At 42.3% G+C, this 21492-nt stretch overlaps 1 long non-coding RNA gene and 1 pseudogene across 1 annotated transcript in view; one reads left to right on the top strand and one right to left on the bottom strand.

Annotated features, from left to right (window-relative positions):
• The window catches only part of LOC115134715 (uncharacterized), a 146951-nt gene that overhangs the window by 42997 nt on the left and 82462 nt on the right, over positions 1-21492 (top strand). The gene's annotated exons all lie outside the window — the stretch shown is intronic.
• Positions 660-2782, bottom strand: LOC135573269 (general transcription factor II-I repeat domain-containing protein 2-like; annotated as a pseudogene).

The raw sequence follows: 21492 nt of genomic DNA, 5'->3' as shown, positions 1-21492 counted from the left end.
GATAGCCTGCCCTATAAGATAAGCAAAAATATTCTTATTTGTACTTGCTTTTTTGGCACAAATGTAGGTTATTTTCATACAAATTTTGTTTAGGCTACTTTATTTATTTTGTAACTTATAGACCTATATTCAGGATTTGTACAGTTCGATAGGCATAGGCCAGGGGTGTCAAAGTCAAATGGACGGAGGGCCAAATAAAAAAATCAGCTACAAGACGAGGGCCGGACTGTTCGAATGTTCATTGAAAATTTTTAAATGACGCATATAGTCTAGTGAACCTAATTGAACCTACTGAAAACCTAACAAATATATTACAATATGATCAGATAAATAAAGCAATATTTTCTTATGGCTCTGTCAGTAATCTTTAATTTTCAACAGACACAAAAGACAAATTTCCTTTATATAAATATCCCCATAACATGAACATTAAATGAAAGAAACCGGTATTCAAGGCACCATCAGTAGACTATATTTTCTATTTTAGCAAAAGTGGGCTAAATTTACTTCAAAGAAAAAACAATAATAGCAATTTTCTATCATCCACTCAACTGAAATATTTTTAAAATATAATTGGATTGAAATACAAAAAATAAAGTGCAAAAATCTATTAATCAAAAACAACACTTTGTTTAAGGAGAAGTAACATGCAGTGAAAACAAATATTAAATTTTAACTTTTAAACTTGAACTGAGTAAAAACTCTAAATATGTGATTGCACAGTAATGTTCACTTGTTTGAGGTTGAGGGTGATACTTGGTGGTGTCCCATCTTTTCCACAAGTTCATCAATGTTCGGGGTAAGGCTCTGAGCTGAAGAAATCCTCAGAATTGAGTGGAGGTGTTCAGCAGTAAGTCGACTTCTGTGTGATGTTTTGTTCAGGTTCATCAAAGAAAACAGTTGTTCACACAGGTATGTGCTGCCAAACATAGACAACGTTTGAGCAGCCTGGATGCGCAGCTGGGGCATTGTGCCGGGGTGGAAACGGGCGAACTCCGCAGCACCCACTGCCGCATATTTTGCCCTCAGTGCATCATTGCATTGGAGGTCAATCAACTCCATTTGGAGGTTTGGTGGTGAGCTTTCCACGTCAACAGCAAATGGGTTACCGAGCAGTTCCAACCTGCTTTTTGTGCTTCAAAGTCAGCAAATCGGCGTCGAAAGTCAGCGGCAAGCATACCTATTTTATCAGCCAACTGTGTGCTCGGGAACGCACTGGTAGAGAGCTTCTCTTTCATGGTCTGGCAGCTGGGAAAGTGGCTCAAATTTTCTTTCCGCATCTGCGTCTCCCACAGAGTCAGTTTGGTTTTAAATGCCTTCACTGTACTGTACATATCAGAGATGACACGATCCCGACCCTGCAGCTGCAAGTTTATTGCATTCAGATGACTCGTAATGTCACACAGAAAAGCCATTTCACACAGAAACATTTCGTCTCGGAGTTGTGTTGTGTCTTTCCCTTTGCTGTCCAAGAACAGACAAATCTCCTCACGAAGCTCGAAACATCTTTGAAGCACCTTTCCCTGGCTTAGCCATCGCACCTCTGTGTGATAAGGCAAATCACCATGCTCCGTTTCTAACTCCGTCAGAAATGCCTTGAACTGGCGGTGATTCAAACCTTTGGCTCTGATAAAGTTAACTGTGCGCGTGATGATGCTCATTACATGCTCCATTTTCAAGGCTTTACCGCACAACGCTTCCTGGTGTATGATACAATGATAAGCTGTCAGCTCACCTGTCGCGTTTTCCTCTTGCATCTTTTCCCGTATCTTCGCCACCAGTCCGCTCCTGTGTCCACACATCGCAGGTGCTCCGTCGGTTGTCAAACCCACAAGTTTTTCCCAAGGCAGCTCCATCTCATTTACACATCTTGACACCTCTTCATACAAATCATGCCCCGTAGTTGTGCCATGCATAGGACGTAAAGCCAAAAATTCCTCTGTCACGCTTAGGTTGGAGTCCACTCCGCGGATGAAAATTGACAACTGGGCAATGTCAGAAATGTCGGTGCTCTCATCCACAGCCAAGGAATATGCAATAAAATCTTTTCCCTTTTTCACAAGCTGCTCTTTTAGATTGATGGACAACTGGTCTACTCTCTCGGCAATGGTGTTTCTGCTCAGACTCACATTTAAAAAGAGTTGCCTTTTTCTGGGCAAACTTCGTCACAAACTTTAATCATGCAGTTTTTGATGAAATCCCCCTCCGTAAATGGCCGGGCTGATTTAGCGATCTCTTCTGCCAAAATAAAACTGGCCTTGACAGCAGCCTGGCCTTGTGATTTGGCTTTTTTGAACAGAGCCTGTCGAGATTTGAGGCCTCGTTTTAATTCCTCTGCCTTTGTAGCCTTTGTTCCATGTCCATATTCTTGTTTTTGTCCGCGTGTTTCGTTTCATAATGTCGTCTCAGATTATACTCTTTCAGTACCGCCACACTTTCTCCACACAGAAGACACACAGGTTTTCCAGCTACCTTCGTGAACATATACTCCGACTCCCACCTTGTTTGAAACCCCGGTTCTCAGTATCCACCTTCCGTTTTGCCATTTTTGATGGGTATCTGAAAGTTAATTTTACTGTGATGCTGACGACTGCTGTGCCAATAAATATTGAAATGAAGCAGCCTACTGCTCGGTGCGTCACCTTTGCATTGTGGGAAATGTAGTATTGGTGCGTGTAAAAGATCTGCGGGCTGCCGGCTTGCTGCGGGCCGGTTCTAATAATAAATCAAGATCATCCCAGGGGCCGTAAAAAACCTTCTTGCGGGCCGGATGTGGCCCGCGGGCCTTGACTCTGACATATGTGGCATAGGCTATCCTAATAGGCCTATTCGTTTTTAGGCAATGTTCATTCGTTATGTGTTATAGCCTTGAGAATGTTATATATAACAGTCTGTTTGATCTGATTGTATATTTAGGATTTTATAGTTCGATAGTCAAAAGGCATAGCCTATAGATAATTGGCCTATTCATTTTTTGCCTAAGCAAATGTTCATTCATATGTTATAGACTGAATGACACATTTGTTTTTTCTGATTGTTGACTTTTATATAAATGCACGATTTGTAAGTTATTCAAAATAAAGTTGTTTGTGTGACAACTCTGACAGCGACTCATCATTCATTTATTGACAGTAGCTAATGTGTAGGTGTAGAAGTGTGATGTTGTTCACCTAGATATTGCACCAAATTGCACACAAGAACCAGTTCAAATAGGCCAGGTCAAGAGGGGATGCTAATACTCTGATAATAATACAGTGTGCTTTTTATTTCATTACAGCTGCATAGCTAATGTTGTTTTTGTGGGGGGGGTTTCTCTCTTGCCTGACCTTCAGTTAGCGAGGTGCCTGAGAGCTGTGACTGAGCCAAGGGCTAACATATTGTGCGTTGTCTCTTCATGCGCAGGACAAATACAAATCCAGTTGTGGCAGTGTCGTCATTAAATTACACAACGCAGAACAAACCACGCTACATAGGCCTGTAGCCCTTTAATGGCTGTTTGGTTTGCACTTTGTTCAAGTAAAGCAGAAACGTATCAGGTTTGTTTAAACTTCTTATTTGATTAGTCTATCTTGCAATTGTTTGTTCTCTCTCATTATTACTATACTAGGTTTTTATTTAGGCCATTTGCAAACAACTTTCTGAGATGGAACTCCATTAGGCCGATAGATTAAATCGATCATGAAAGAGTATGCAATGCTTAGGCCAACAAGTCACAATGAAATGGAATGGGGATTGGGAAGAAAAACAGAAAATGAAGAATCTAAAACAATAAAGCCATACAACGGAGTGTACATGGCAAAAGGCCAATGGTCATCCAACATTGGAGAGGAGTGGGGGGAAAAAACATGTTAGGTCCTATCTGACATTTTGCGCTACTTTGGTGCTCTTCGCTCTTTCTACAATCTACATTGTTCTCTTGCATTATGTTAATAGTCTAACTACCGCATATGTTTTGAAAATATAGGCTAGGGAGTAGGCCATTTGGCATGTTACTCTGCTGCGCTGTTGTGGAGAGTCAAATTCATATGCTAAAACGTTGTTTATGATGTTGTCACCATCGACGATGACTGTCAAACATCGTAAAATCGCCCAACCCTGATATGGTGTCACTGCCTACTCTGGTGATTAGCTGTGACCCAACACCAGGGTTCCAAGGAAAAAGACGTAAGGCTGAATCACAAACCATTCCCATTCCCATCCCCTCGCCCCTTGGCCCTCCATTTGTGTGTTCATGCACACCTTCGCCGTATGCACAAGTCTCACAAAGCTGAGGGAGTGAATATTTTCGAGGATATCGGAGCTAATTAGACCTTCCGATAGCCACTTTGTCCGAGCCAGCAAGGCTCCAGGGCAAAGTGGTTTCTCAATAAACACTGCAATACTGTACGTTTGGAGTTGGGACAATTTAGTATACATGAATGGAGAGGCTTTTTAAATTATATGCCACGTGCATCTCTGTCTGATTTCAAGGCGCACTCATGGAACAAATTAAATGCCTCCCAAATTAAATATGAGTTACTCAGGTTTATATCTTATAAAACAACAGATAATTGGGATTTATTGATTTTAATTTTATGCTCCTCTTATTATGTACATTTGGACATGAATTGGTTTTGTTGTGGCTGGAAGTCACCCTCTGACCTCTGTCAGCAACATTCAACAACGAAGGGACCTTTGAATCAGTTGGTCGGGGCGATGGGCTGATTTGGGATTGGGTGTAAATCTACAGTCTCCACCTCCAGGAGAGTTTGGCTTAACCCTAAAGGTTTGTGCTGTCACTCTATAGTCATAGTCGTAGAATTATGTCTTCATTTTGACAAGGCACATCCATTCATAATTATTCATAATTTGGAGGTTTGCAGTGATTTCAAGCGCCAAATAATGCAGTGAGTTGATGAGATTATGTTGCAATTTCACAGTCCAACCAAGATGCCCGAGTTAAGGAACAGACTGAATACATTACGGATGCATATGCTAATAGTAGGCTATTCAACCACTCTTGGATGACAAATGGAGCTTGGTGCTTACAAATGGAGCTTGGTATCCCAGGACAAAATCATGTTGAGAGACTTCTCCAGTCTTAAGACTGAACAACCCAAGAGTTTGAGATCATTATGGTATTGAAACGGAAGCATAAAGGGTTCAAGGCATTCATTTGTCATGTTTTCTATTAAAAAAGCCAAGGCCTTAGGACAAAACTAGACTCCTATTTAGAGCTACAGCACCCAAAGATTCAATTATAAAACTTAGTAAGATTTAAGCATTTCCTTTGGTGCATTTTAGCAGGACTGTGAACCACAAAGATCCCAGAGTTTGAGATCATTATGAGACGAGTCAGTGTGAAAGGTATTACTGTTGGTGTGGCTGAGAGTTTTAGAGATTTTAAGAGTACAGGCTGAATAGGGAGAGAAGTGGTATTAGGACTTGCGGGTGTGAAAAGGAATTATGCCCCTCAATGTAAGAGTACTCACTTTTCAACAATTTGAGAACATAGTAGATACGCAGCAGTGAGGTGCTGGTTTCACGGGATCAAAGTGTGAGAGTGTTAAAGTATCCATGTGAGCAGTGTTAAGGTAGTACAAATAGGGAGTGTGTAAGGATTTTACTATTGAGGGGCTAGGGTGAAGAAATATCAGAAGAGGGCTTGACTCAAAGAGTATTCGACCAGGGCCAATGTCAAAGATAATACAATTATTGTGAGAGCTTTACAGAGTAAAGTGTAAAGGCATTGGTGTCAAAGGGCCAGTGTGTCTTTATGTCTGAGTGAGAGTGTGTGTTAAAGGCATTTTGTTTTGGGACAAACTCCTCACCATCTGGTTCAGCTCTATGATCACATGATCGGTGAGGTAGAGCAGACCAGGAGGGAATTGTTACTCTGACACGCATGCACAAACCAATGCACACATACAAGTACAAGTACACACACACAGAAACACATTCATGCAATCATTTTCTGTGTTTATTTAGCTGTAATTTGCAGGTCAAACTTGAGACCCAGCCAGGCATATTTCTGTTATTTACAGTGCTTTCAGAAAGTATTCATAGCCCTTGACCAATTCCACATTTTGTTGTGTTACAGCCTGAATTCAAAATGTATTAAATATACTTTTTTTCTCACCCATCTACACACAATACCCCATAATGACAAAGTGAAAACATGTTTCTATTCTGTACAGGTTTCCTTCTTTTCACTCTTTCAATTAGGTTAGTATTGTGGAGTAACTACATTCTTGATTCATCCTCAGTTTTCTCCTATCACAGCCATTAAACTCTCTAACTGTTTTAAAGTCACCATTGGCCTCATGGTGAAATCCCTGAGCAGTTTCCTTCCTTTCTGGCAACTGAGTTAGGAGGGACGCTTGCATCTTTGTATTGATACACCATCCAAAGTATAATTAATAACTTCACCATGCTCAAAGGGATATTCAATGTCTGCTTTTTTTACTCATCTACCTATAGGTGCCCTTTTTGTGAGGCATTGGAAAACCTCCCTGGTCTTCGTGGTTGAATCTGTGTTTAAAATTCACTGCTTGACTGAGGGACCTTACAGATAATTGTACAGTGCGTTCGGAAAGTATTCAGACTGCTTGACTTTTCACATTTAAAAAAAACTTTACAGCCTTATTCTAAACTGTATTAAATAGTTTTCCCCCTCATCAATATACACATAAATACCCCATAATGACATTAATTTTAGCAAAAATAAATAAACAAACAAATATCACATTTACATAACTATTCAGACCCTTTACTCAGTATGTTGTTGAAGCACATTTGGCAGCGATTACGCCCTTGAGTCTTCTTGGGTATGGCGCTACAAGCTTGGCACGCCTGTATTTGGGGAGTTTCTGCCATTCTTCTCTGCAGATCCTCTCAAGCTCTGTTAGGTTGAATGGGGAGCGTCATTGCACAGCTATTTTCAGGTCTCTCCAGAGATGTTCGATCAGGTTCAAGTCCGGGCTCTGGCTGGGCCACTCAAGGACATTCAGAGACTTGTCACAAAGCCACTCCTGCGTTGTCTTGGCTGTGTGCTTAGGGTCGTTATCCTGTTAGAAGGTGAACCTTCGCCCCAGTCTGAGGTCCTGATTTGCTCTGGAGCAGGTTTTCATCAAGGATCTCTCTGTACTTTGCTCCATTCATCTTTCCATTTCCATTTACATTTAAGTCATTTAGCAGACGCTCTTATCCAGAGCGACTTACAAATTGGTGCATTCACCTTATGACATCCAGTGGAACAGTAGTGCATCTAAATCTTTTAAGGGGGGGGGGGATTACTTTATCCTATCCTAGGTATTCCTTAAAGAGGTGGGGTTTCAGGTGTCTCCGGAAGGTGGTGATTGACTCCGCTGTCCTGGCTTTCCCTCGATCTTAACAAGTCTCCCAGTCCTTGTAGCTGAAAAACATTGCCACAGCATGATGCTGCCACCACCCTGCTTCACCGTAAGGATGGTGCCATGTTTCCTCCAGATGTGATACTTGGCATTCAGGCCAAAGAGTTCAGTCTTGGTTTCATCAGACCAGAGAATCTTCTTTCTCATGGTCTGAAAGTCCTTCAGGTACCTTTTGGCAAACTCCAAGTGGGCTGTCATGTGCCTTTTACTGAGGAGTGGCTACCGTCTGGCCACTCTACCATAAAGGCCTGATTGGTCGAGTGCTGCAGAGATTGTTTTCCTTCTGGATGGTTCTCCCATCTCCATAGAGGAACTTTGGAGCTCTGTCAGAGTGACCATCCGATCCCCCCTGATCAAGGGCCTTCTCCCCTAATTTCTCAGTTTGGCCGATCTCCCAGCTCCAGGTGGTTCCAAACCTCTTCCATTTAAGAATGATGGAGGCCACTGTATTCTTGGGTACCATCAATGCGCCTTCCCCAGATCTGTGCCTCGACACAATCCTGTCTCGGAGCTTTACGGACAATTCCTTCGACCTCATGGCTTGGTTTTTGCTCAAATAAAAAACATGAGCTGGCGCACACCCAGAGAAAATTATTTTATGTAGAGGTGCTGACTAACAGCGAATAAACTATAAGCTATACAAATAAAGACAATTATAGCCCCAATAATTTATTGGGTAAATTACCAATGTTTCGGATATTTGCTCTGACGTGCACTGTCTACTGTTGTAACTTATTTTGACAGGTGTGTGCCTTTCCAAGTCCAATCAATTGAATTTACCACAGGTGGACTCCAATCAAGTTGATTGTGATGGCTGTTTAACAGTCTGATGGCCTTGAGATAGAAGCTGTTTTTCAGTCTCTCGGTCCCAGCTTTGATGCACCTGTACTGACCTCGCCTTCTGGATGATAGCAGGGTGAACAGGCAGTGGCTCGGGTGGTTGTTGTCCTTGATGATCTTTTTGGCTTTCCTGTGACATCAGGTGTTGTAGGTGTTTTTTGGTGACAAGCCGAATTTCTTCAGCCTCCTGAGGTTGGATGAGTTTGGAGGGTACTATGGTGTTAAATGCTGAGCTGTAGTCAAAGAACAGCATTCTTACATAGGTATTCCTCTTCTCCAGATGGGTTAGGGCAGTGTGATTGCGATTGCGTCCTCTGTGGACCTATTGGGGCGGTAAGCAAATTGGAGTGGGTCTAGAGTGTCAGGTAGGGTGGAGGTGATATGGTCCTTGACTAGTCTCTTAAAGCACTTCATGATGACGGAAGTGAGTGCTACGGGGAGATAGTCATTTAGCTCAGTTACCTTAGCTTTCTTGGGAACAGGAACAATGGTGGCCCTCTTGAAGCATGTGGGAACAGCAGACTGGGATAAGGATGGATTGAATATGTCCGTAAACACACCAGCCAGCTGGTCTGCGCATGCTCTGAGGACACGGCTAGGGATGCTGTCTGGGCCAGCAAGCTTGCTAGGGTTAACACGTTTAAATATTTTACTCACATTGGCTGCAGTGAAGGAGAGCCCGCAGGTTTTGGTAGCGGGCCGTGTCGGTGGCAATGTATTATCCTCAAAGCGAGCAAAAAAGTTAGTCCACACATTCAATTAGTCCACACAGTTAGTCCACACATTCAGTTAGTCCACACATTGTTAGTCCACACAGTTAGTCCACACATTCAGTTAGTCCACACATTCAGTTCTTCACGATGGTGAATTTAACCTGCTGAAAGACCCAAATGAGATCTCAGGTGATGGCTATTCAAGCCAGGTGACATCCAGGTCCTTCCTGATCCCAGACCTGTTTTTGCTGTCGTCCCAACTTCTATGGTCAATAGGAGTCCCTTTGGTATTTAATTAGGATCCCCATTAGCTGTTGATTAGCTGTTGTGAAAGTCCACACAAAACATGAAACATGACATAATATAGAACATTAATAGAACAGCTCAAGGTATGCGGTGGCTATACAGCAGAAACAGATCTGGAACAAGTCTTGGTCCTCTAGGGGTTGAAGGAATTGTGCCTGTGATCACCTGGGGAATTGATCATGCATGGGACACTAACAATGTCTATCTGCACACATAATTTGTCTATCTCAGTTTTTGACAGATGTCTCAATTAGATCCACACACAGTCCCAACATGCATACTGGAAGCATGTCTTGATTAATCCACCTACACAGATTCCTACTGTTCCCCAGAGTTCCTTACAATGCACTTCACATCCCTCTCTTGGTGCACTCTCTCTTTTTTCTTCCCTACATAGCTGTACGCTGCCAACAACAAAAAAAACATATAGAATGCCATCTGCCATTAAAGTTATGATAGATATAACTGTAGATAATATCCCTTTGTTGGTAAATAATTTGTCTTGGGTGTAGGCTACTCGCTGAGGCATACATATAAGTCATTGCTCGTCGAGTGTGATTCGACTTGTGCGTTTGGCTCGTTTGCCGGGGAAGAAATTATGGTAAATGTGTCTGGTAGATGAATGACTGGTAGTGGGGAGAGCTGCTGCTGCTACTGGCTTTCTCTTCAGCCCAGAGACATTCCTGCTTTACGATGCACAGAGTGCTACCTGAGGATGTATTGGCAGAAACATGTCATTGGATTCCAGAGAATGTGTTAGGCCAGGTATGTGTACTGTAGTAGAAGTAGGAATGTGGCGTGTGTTTGTGCATTTTTAAAATGTGAACTTTTTGGGAGTGTTTATATTGCACTTGTACAGGTGTGTGTGTGTCCTGTTCGGATATGTGTGCATATTTTTTGTGTAAACGCTATTTGTAAAAATCTCCTTTTTTGGGAGTGATTCTCTTACATGGATTTCTGTGTGTGTGTCTGTCTCATTCCTGACTAAGTGTGTGTGATTCCTCAGCAAGGGCTGAGTGGCCATTGGGGTGTTCTGATAAGTAACTGCTCTGCCTCGGACTGGAATGTTTTGAAGCAAAGCAAAATATTGAACACATTCCAGAGATACCAGCTGACTTCTCACCTCCGACTGGGCTGTCATTGTTAAATAATGTACATACAATGCAGACTGTGCAGATCCTAGAGCTCCATTGTATAAAGCATCCAGGATAAGGCCTTTGAACGTGTTGAAGTGAGCTGGCTGGGCCAGTCCAGTGGGATGTTCCTTTATACAGGTAACTTTCAAAATAAAGGAAACGCCAACATAAAGTGTCTTAATAAAGTGCTGGGCACCACGAGCCGCCAGAACAGCTTAAATGCGCCATGGCGTAGATTCTACAAGTGTCTGGAACTTTATTGGAGGGATGCGAGTGCGACAATTCTTCCACAAGATATTCCATAATTTGGTGTTTTGTTGGTGGTGGAAAACACTCTCCCAGGCACAGCTCCAGAATCACCCATAAGTGTTCAATTTGGTTGAGATCTGGTGACTGAGACACACACACACACACACACACACACACACCTCTTATAGTCATGATATCCAAAATGATTGTCAACTGGGCAATTTTTACATGACCCTAAGTACGATGGGATGTTAATTGCTTAAAAAACCCAGTGCAGTCAAAAATGAGATTTTTCTGTCTTTTATATACTGTTTATTTCCACACTGTGAGGTTGGAATAATACTTTGATATTGTGAACATTATGATAATACCATTTTAGTGTAAGCTGCTTGAAAAGACTGTCTGAGTTTTGGCCTGCCTGTGGTGACATCACCAGGCAGTAAATTGATGTGGAATAGAGTTACATGTAGTCATGGCTCTCTGTAGTACTGTGCGTCTCCCATAGTCTGTTCTGGACTTGAGGATTGTGAAGAGTCCTCTGGTGGCATGTCTTGTGGGGTATGTATGGGTGTCTGAGCTGTGTGCTAGTAGTTTATACAGACACTTCGGTGCATTCAGCATGTCAATACCTCACAAATACAAGTAGTGATGAAGTCAATCTCTCCTCCACTTTGAGTCATGAGAGGCTTACATACGTATTATTAATGTTAGCTCCCTGTGTACATTTAAGGGCCAGCCGTGCTGCCCTGTTCTGAGCCAATTGTAATTTTCCGAGGTCCCTCTTTGTGGTACCTGACCACATGACTGAACAGTAGTCCAGGTGTGACAAAACTAGAGCCTATAGGACCTGCCTCATTGATAGTGTTGTTAAAAAGGCAGAGCAGTGCTTTATTATGGACAGACTTCTCCTCATCTTAGCTACTGCTGTATCAACATGTTTTGACCATGACAGTTTACAATCTAGGGTTACTCCAAGCAGTTTAGTCACCTCAACTTGTTCAATTTCAACATAACTTATTACAAGATTCAGTTGAGGTTTAGGGTTTAGTGAATGATTTGTCCCAAATACAATGCTTTTAAATATTTAAAACTAATTTATTCCTTGCCACCCATCTTTTTATCATTATTTTCTCTCAGCCAATCATCAGTCATTTGTGTAGGTGCTGTGTTTGTTGAATGTCCTTCTCTATAAGCGTGCTTGTTGTCAATTTCTTTACAGTAAAATAGCATTGTATCTGGTCAAACACCATTTTTCCCAAAAGTTTACTAAGGGTTGGTAACAGGCTGATTGGTCGGCTATTTGAGCCAGTAAAGGGGGCTTTAATATTCTTGGGTAGCAGAATTACTTTTGCTTCCTTCCAGGCCTGAGGGGGCACACTTTCTAGTAGGCTTAGATTGAATATATGGCAAATAGGAGTGGCAATATCGTCCACTATTATCCTCAGTAATTTTCCATCAAAGTTGTCAGACCCTGGTGGCTTGTCATTGTTGATAGACAACAATACTTTTTTCACTTCTTCTACACTCACTTTATGGAATTCAATGCTGGTCTTTCATAATTGGATCAGTTATACTTGGATGTGTAGTGTCAGCGTTTGTTGCTGGCATGTCATGCCTAAATTTGTTAATCCTGCCAATGAAAAAAATATTCAAGTAATTGGCGATATCAGTGATGAATGACTCATCTGATTCAATGAATGATGGAGCCGAGTGTGCCCTTTTGCCCTAAATTTAAGGTGCTCCAAAGCTTTTTACTATCATTGTTTGTCATTTATCTTTGTTTCATGGTGTAGTTTTTCTTCTTTTTTTCAGTTTAGTCACATGATTTCTCAATTTGCTGTACGTTTGCAAATCGGTTTTGAAGCCAGACTTATTTGTCATTCCTTTTGCCTCATCCCTCTCAACCATACACTTTTTCAATTCCACATCAATCCAAGGGGATTTAACAGTTTTTACAGTCATTTTCTTGATGGGTGGTTATTAGTGACTGGAATAAGCAATTTCATAAATGTGTCAAGTGCAGCATCTGTCTGGTTGCTCCTCATTACACACCACAAACCAACAAATATTCTTTATATCAACAACATAGGAATTACTACAAAACTTCTTATACTGTTCACTATAATTGGTCCAACCTTTCAAACTTTGGTTTTCCTAGATATGGCTACTATATTGTCATCACTGCATGGATTTGGATACTGCTTTAAAGCATATTTCTGCAGCATTAGTAAAGATGTGATCAATACATGTTGATGATTTCCATTCCTGTGCTGTTTGTAACTACCCTGGTAGCTTGACTGATACCCCCAACTTTGGCATTTCTCTTTTCTGTATATGTTATAACCATGTATTGCTACCACTGTATCATCAAAGGTATTATCTAAGTGAGTTTCAGAGATTGTTAGAATATGAATATCATCTGTCACTGATTTCATGAACCTTATTTCTTAAGCTACATATGTTAACTTGCACTATTTTTAGCACTTTTCTGGGATGCTTGATTGTTTTAATTGCTTTACTGGGAAGCTTAGCAGAAGTAGACATGCTCATGTTAGTGCAGGGAGCTGCACACAGTGGACTTCGTACTAGGGCACACCGCTTCAGTGCTAACAGTATAACTCTGGTTCGTAGGCACATGATTACTGCATACAATATCTGTAGGATCAGCATAGGAATTCAGGGCAGTTAGAGGGACATAAATTAGGTTACTTGCATTGTGTCTTCCAACACCCCTGGGATGTTAACTAGCTAGCTATTACTATCCAACACGAACTATTTCAAGTCGAAGGTACATTTTTGGTTTTAATAATTTATTGCCACCGGGGCCCGCTGGTGTAACTGCTAAACTGATTACTGACTGTATACATTTACATTTAAGTCATTTAGCAGACGCTCTTATCCAGAGCGACTTACAAATTGGTGCTTTCACCTTATGACATCCAGTGGAACAGCCACTTTACAATAGTGCATCTAGGTCTTTTAAGGGGGGGTGAGAAGGATTACTTTATCCTATCCTAGGTATTCCTTAAAGAGGTGGGGTTTCAGGTGTCTCCGGAAGGTAGTGATTGACTCCGCTGTCCTGGCGTCGTGAGGGAGTTTGTTCCACCATTGGGGGGCCAGAGCAGCGAACAGTTTTGACTGGGCTGAGCGGGAACTGTACTGTATGATTGTAGCAGGTTCATTAACATGCTAGTTCTATTAGCTATGTTGACTATGATGTTACTTTAGCTAATATGGTGACAACGATGTAGGCTCTGTGTAGCGGTTATGTTATGAAGGTTTGGAAATGATTTTTTTTGCCTGGTCACATAGAGCTGATGTGTAGTGCATTGACGTCCACAAGCAAATAGAAAAGGTGAAAGGAGGAGAGTGAGTAAATGCGAGAAGGAACACAAGGAGCTGTTTGTATGTGGCTGTTATGAAAGTGAACTGTGTTTACGTGTGATCAGGAGTGTATTCATTCCGCCAGTTCTGTTGAAAAACGTTTCTTAGATGGAATTAAACGTAATGAAACGGGGATAAACATACCTGAATTGTCCAATAGAAACTCTTGTCTGCTCCCGAGTGGCGCAGCGCTCTAAGGCACTGCATTTCAGTGCTAGAGGCGTCACTACAGACCCTGGTTTGATCCCGGGCTGTATCCCAACTGGCCATGATCGGGAGTCCCATAGGGCGTTGCACAATTGGCCCAACATCGTCCAGGTTAGGGGAGGGTTTGGCTGGGGTAGGCCCTCATTGTAAATAAGAATTTGTTCTTAACGGACTTGCCTAGTTAAATAAAGGTTATAAAGGGATCGGTATTGAATAGCAATGGGGAGTGAGCATTCATTTCCTGATTCCGCTTTGTTCAAGTTTATTTGCGCTAGTCTATAAATCTGTATGTGACAGCAGGCTGTTCGAGATTGCGCTGATTTAAAATGCATCAGCCTGAATGCACATGATGCGCTCTTCTAAGTTGTCAAATTAGGGTTTGTAAGATCATGAAAAGTCATCGAAATTAGTTTTATACTTTTTGTTCATGTAATTCATGAGTGCACACTTTTTTAACATGATAAACAACATATGATATGCCAACATAATCCATCCACCTGACAGGTGTGGCATATCAAGAAGCTGATTAAACAGCATGATAATTACACAGGGGCACCTTGTTCTGGGGACAATTAAAGGCCACTCTAAAATGTGCAGTTTTGTCCAAACTAGGGTTGCAAAGGGGTTGGAGAATTTCCGGTCAATTCTAGGTCTTGTCGCATATTTTGGTTAAACTATCCCCAATTCAATGGAATTGCAACCCTCTACATGCACAGTGCATTCTTCCATCACATGTGCAGTGCACTCTTCCATCACATGTACAACTGATTCTCAAGATCTTGCACACTAATGAGATGCTATTCAGCCCACAGTACTACACTGTCTGAGCCAAGGACTACATGCTTTCTGGTAAGTTTTGATTACAATACTGGGTGGGGTGAATATATTTTACATGATTTACATGATTTTTTGTTAACTAGTAAATAGTAGCCTACAACATCGTGTTTAAATAATTTCTAACTTGTTAACAATTTCTGCTTGTTAGTTTTTGATACCATGTAGGTTTTAGCTTGCTTGGGCCTACTAATTGAGGAGTGTTAATTCACCTGTTCTATACATGTTTCATTTAAAAAAAAATATCTTACAAAGGAGTTGTTTAATCTGTACAGGAAAATGCCACGGGCACTATTTGATATGTGGAGACATTTCACTGCAGCTAATGTAGAAGGAATAGCTGTGTACATTTGCAAATACTGTGCCAAATCATATGTGAAGAATACAACAAAGATGCAGAATCATCTGGCCAAGTGCATAAAGTTCCCTCAGCGCTCACATTAACCTCTTGCCTCTAGTTGGGACGCTTGCGTCCCAACTAGAGCTCTGGAAATGCAAATGTGCTACGCTAAATGCTAATAGTATTAGTTAAAACTCAAAAGTTCATTAAAATACACATGCAGGGTATCAAATTAAAGCTACACTCGTTGTGAATCCAGGCAACAAGTCAGATTTTTAAAATGCTTTTCGGCGACAGCATGAGAAGCTATTATCTGATAGCATGCACCAATACACTACAACAGAAAAGCACAGCAGGGGACGTAAACAAAATAATTAGCATTTTGGCGTTACACAAACCGCACAATAAAATAGAAAACAGTCATTACCTTTCACCATCTTCTTTGTTGGCACTCCTAGATGTCCCATAAACACTATTGGGTCTTTATTTCGATTAAATCGGGCCATATAAAGCCAAGATATCGTTATATGTAGACTGTGTGATAAACGAAAAAAACAGCGATTTCACAACGTAACGTCATTTTTTAAAATTCAAAAAGTAGACGATAAACTTTCACAAAACACTTCGAAATACGTTTGTAATGCTACTTTAGGTATTAGTAAACGTTAATAAGCGATAAAAATCATCCGTAGGCGATGTACATATCATTAGCTGTCGTCTTGGAAAAAATTTCAGGAGAGAGCTCTTCCGGAATGATCTGGGCGGAGACCGGAGGTAAGTCGTGCCCCTCTTTCGGTTCAACCAAGAATCAAAGAGGATTAAATTCACAAGACTCTAGACAACATGGGGATGCTGTGGGAGTTGAATGCTCGGTCTTATCTAATTCGGCTCACTGTTAACAATTGCTTGAAGTGGCGCAAGGATATTTATTTCCATTTTCTGTGATCAGGTTTTCCTGCGCTTTCCGATGTAACGCACGTTATGTAATAGCCACAGTCGTGATTTAACCCGTTTTAAAAACGTCCGAGGGTTTCCTATCCACACATTCTAACCATATGAAACCCAGCCTAAAACCCCAGACAGCAAGCAATGCAGGTGTAGAAGCACGGTGGCTAGGAAAAACTCCCTAGAAAGGCCAAAACCTAGGAAGAAACGTAGAGAGGAACCAGGCTATGTGGGGTGGCCAGTCTTCTTCTGGCTGTGCCGGGTGGAGATTATAACAGAACATGGCCAAGATGTTAAAATGTTCATAAATGACCAGCATGGTCAAATAATAATAAGGCAGAACAGTTGAAACTGGAGCAGCAGCACGGCCAGGTGGACTGGGGACAGCAAGGAGTCATCATGTCAGGTAGTCCTGAGGCATGGTCCTAGGGCTCAGGTCCTCAGAGAGAGAGAGAGAAAGAGAGAATTAGAGAGAGCACACTTAAATTCACACAGGACACAGAATAGGAAAGGAGAAGTACTCCAGATATAACAAACTGACCCTAGCCCCCCGACATAAACTACTGCAGCATAAATACTGGAGGCTGAGACAGGAGGGGTCAGGAGACACTGTGGCCCCATCCGAGGACACCCCCGGACAGGGCCAAACAGGAAGGATATAACCTCACCCACTTTGCCAAAGCACAGCCCCCACACCACTAGAGGGATATCTTCAACCACCAACTTAGCATCCTGAGACAAGGCCGAGTATACCCCACAAAGATCTCTGCCACGGCACAACCCAATGGGGGGCGCCAACCCAGACAGGAAGATCACATCAGTGACTCAACCCACTCAAGTGACGCACCCCTCCTAGGGACGGTATGAAAGAGCCCCAGTAAGCCAGTGACTCAGCCCCTGTAATAGGATTAGAGGCAGAGAATCCCAGTGGAAAGAGGGGAGCCGGCCAGGCAGAGACAGCAAGGGCGGTTCGTTGCTCCAGAGCCTTTCCCTTCACCTTCCCACTCCTGGGCCAGACTACACTCAATCATATGACTGACCCACTGAAGAGATGGTCCTCCTGGAATCAGATGTTTTTTTGACTCAATTGAGGAATGTAGTCAGAGAAATGCTGATGAATGTCTTGCTCGAGCTGTGTATGCAACTGGATCACCTCTGCTCACAGGCAATAAGTATTGGAAGAGATTTCTGAATATTCTTCGCCCAGCATACATCCCTCCAACCAGACATTCTTTATATACTTTATATACTATACTTTATATACAACAGCGTTCAAGTGAAGGTCAAGCAAATCATAGAGAAAGCAGACTGTATTGCAATCAACTCTGATGGGTGGTCGAATGTTTGTGTGCAAGGAATAATGAACTACATTATCTCCACCCCCAACCAGTATTCTGCAAGAGCACAGACACAAGGGACAACAGACACACTGGTCTCTACATTTCAGATTAGCTCAAATCAGTCATCAATCACCTTGGACCACAGAAGTTATTTGCACTGGTGACAGACAATGCTGCGAACATGAAGGCTGCTTGGTCTAAACTACCCTCACATCACACCCATTGGCTGTGCTGCTCATGCATTGAATCTGCTCCTCAAGGACATCATGGCACTGAAAACAATGGATACACTCTATAAGAGAGCCAAGGAAATGGTTAGGTATGTGAAGGGTCATCAAGTTATAGCAGCAATCTACCTCACCAAGCAAAGTGCGAAGAATAAGAGTACCCCATTCAAGCTGCCCAGCAACACCTGTTGGGGTGGTGTTGTCATCATGTTTGACAGTCTCCTGGAGGGGAAGGAGTCTCTGAAAGAATTGGCCATATCACAGTCTGCCGATATGGACAGCCCCATGAAGAGGATCTTCCTGATTGATGTATTTTGGGAGAAAGTGGTAAGCAGCTTGAAACTCCTGAAACCTATAGCAGTAGCCATTGCACGGATTGAGGGAGACAATGCAATCCTGTCTGATGTTCAGACTCTGCTTGCAGATGTAAGAGAAGAAATCTGTACTGCCCTGCCCACTTCACTGTTGCTCCAAGCTGAGGAAACTGGAATACATCAAAAAGTGTGAAGACTTCTGCCTGAAACCCATTCATGCCGCAGCGTACATGTTGGATCCCAAGTATACTGGCAAGCGCATCCTGTCTGGTGCAGAGATTGTGTCATCACTACTATGTCTCACCACCTTGGCCTAGATGAGGGCAAGGTTCTTTGCAGTCTGGCGAAGTACACTTCCAAGCAAGGGCTTTGGGATGGAGATGCAATAAGGCAGTCATGCCAACATATCTCATCAGCCACCTGGTGGCTCTGAGTCTCTTTCCCTGTTGCCTCCATCGTCCTCCAAATCCCACCAACATCAGCCGCCTCAGAGCTCAACTGGCATTGTTTGGGAACACACACACCAAAGCACGCAACAGGCTGACCAATACAAGGGTTGAAAAATTAGGGTCCATCTGGGCAAATTTGAGGCTTTTTGAGCCTGACAACGAGCCATCCTCAACAAGGTTGGAAAGTGACAGTGAAGATGAGGCCTCAGAATCTGATGTTCAATAAGTGGACATTGTGGAGGTCCAGGGAGAAGACATGGAAGCCTGAGAGGAAGACAACCAAAGCTTTAGTTTCTAGACTATCATTTTACAGATGTATGTTGAAAATGTTTTTGGGAGATGCGATGGATCATTCAATATTCCCTTTCTTTTGTTGTTCAGTGAAATCATCCCAGGTGAAGAGTCAACTCATTTAATTAAATTTCAATTTGTAACTAAATAGTTTTTAAAATTTCTATTGGAAGGATTTAATCATTTACAAGTACGTCTACTTATGATAAGGTAAAATGTGTACAGTGCCTTGTAAAAGTATTCATCCCCCGATTTTTATTTAGATTTCATGTAATGGACATACACAAAATAGTCCAAATTGGTGAAGTGAAATTTAAAAAATGACTTGTTTCAAAAAAATTACAAAATTCAATAAATGGAAAAGTGGTGCGTGCATATGTATTCACCCCCTTTACTATGAAGCCTTTAAATAAGATCTGGTGCAACCAATTACCTTCAGAAGTCACATAATTAGTTAGATTTCACACAAGTGGACTTTAAGTGTCACATGATCTCAGTATATCTACACTTGTTCTGCAAGGTCCCAGAGTCTGCAACACCACTAAGCAAAGCGGCACCATGAAGACCAAGGAGCTCTCCAAACAGATCAGGGACAAAGTTGTGGAGAAGTACAGATCAGGGTTGGGTTATAAAAAAATATCTGAAACTTTGAACATCCCATGGAGCACCATTAAATCCATTATTAAAAAATGGAAAGAGTATGGCACCACAACAAACGTGCCAAAAGAAGGCCGCCCACCAAAACTCACGGACCAGGCAAGGAGTGCATTAATAATAGAGGCAACAAAGAGCCCAAAGATAACCCTAAACGATCTGCAAAGCTCCACAGCGGAGATTGGAGTATCTGTCCATCGGACAGCTTTAAGCCGTACACTCCACAGAGCTGGGCTTTACGGATGAGTGGCCAGAAAAAAAGCCATTGCTTAAAGACAAAAATAAGCAAACACGTTTGGCGTTCACCAAAAGGCATGTGGGAGACTCCCCAAACATATGGAAGAAGGTACTGTGGTCTGGAAGAGCTTTTTGGCCAGCAAGGAAAACGCTATGTCTGGCTCAAACCCATCACCTCGCATTACCCCAAGAACCCCATCCCCACAGTGAAGCATGGTGGTGACAGCATCATGCTGTGGGGAAGTTTTTTCATCGGCAGAGACTGGGAAACTGGTCGGAATTGAAGGAATGATGGATGGCGCTATATACAGGTAAATTCTTGAGGGAAACCTGTTTCAGTCTTCCAGAGATTTGAGACTGGGACAGAGGTTCACCTTCCAGCAGGACAATGACCCTAAGCATACTGCTAAAGCAACACTCGAGTGGTTTAAGGGGAAACATTTCAATGTCTTGGAATGGCCTAGTCAAAGCCCAGATCTCAATCCAATTGAGAATCTGTGGTTTAACTTAAAGATTGCTGTACACCAGCGGAACCCATCCAACTCAAAGGTGCTGGAGCAGTTTTGCCTTGAAGAATGGGCAAAAATCCCAGTGGCTAGATGTGCCAAGCTTATAGAGACATACCCCAAGACACTTGCAGCTGAAATTGCTGCAAAAGGTGGTTCTAACAAAGTATTGACTTTTTTTGGGGGGGGGTGAATAGTTATGCACGCTCAAGTTTTCAGTTTTTATGTCTTATTTCATGTTTGTTTCACAATAAAAAATATTCATATTCAAAGTGGTAGGCATGTTGTGTAAATCCAATGATACAAATCCCCCCAAAATCCATCTTAAAAATCCAGGTTGAAAGGCAACAAAATAGGACAAATGCCAAGGGGGTGAATACTTTCGCAAGCCACTGTATGTTTCTGTCTCCATATGGTAAATATATCCAATGCTAAAACATCTACATTGAAATGGTATTAATGTTAATTTGCATATTTTTCTGTTAATTCCCATATATTCCCATTAATTCCCACGGTAAGTTTCCACCTCTGAATATTCCCCAAAATGTGCAACCCTACACACAGCACAGTGCTACAGATGTTTCGAGGGAGTGTGCAATTGGCATGCTGACTGCATAAATGTCTAACAGAGCAGTTGACAGAGAATTGGATGTTCATTTCTCTACCATAAGCCGCCTCCAACGTCATTTTTGTGAATTTGGCAGTATGTCCAACCGGCCTCACAACCACAGGCCATGTGTAACCACACCAGCCCAGGACGTCCACATCCAGCTTCTTCACCTTCGGCATCGTCTGAGACCAGCCACCAGGACAGCTGATGAAACTGTGTGTTTGCACATCCAAAGGATTTCTGCACAAACTGTCAGAAACCATCTCAGGGAAGCTTATCTTCGTGCTCGTCATCCTCACCAGGGTCTTCTTGATCTGACTGCAGTTTGGGGCCGTAAACTACTTCCATGGGGAAATGCTCACCTTCGATGGCCACTGGCATGCTAGAGAAGTGTGATATTCACGGTTGAATCCCGGTTTCAACTGTACCAGGCAGATGGCAGACAGTGTGTATGGCTTTGTATGGGCGAGTGGTTTGCTGATGTCAACGTTGTGAACAGAGTACCCCATGGTGGCGATG

The sequence above is a fragment of the Oncorhynchus nerka genome, linkage group LG9a, assembly GCF_034236695.1.
Source record: "Oncorhynchus nerka isolate Pitt River linkage group LG9a, Oner_Uvic_2.0, whole genome shotgun sequence".
Classification (NCBI taxonomy): domain Eukaryota; kingdom Metazoa; phylum Chordata; class Actinopteri; order Salmoniformes; family Salmonidae; genus Oncorhynchus; species Oncorhynchus nerka.
This window is presented reverse-complemented; position numbering and strand designations above follow the sequence as displayed.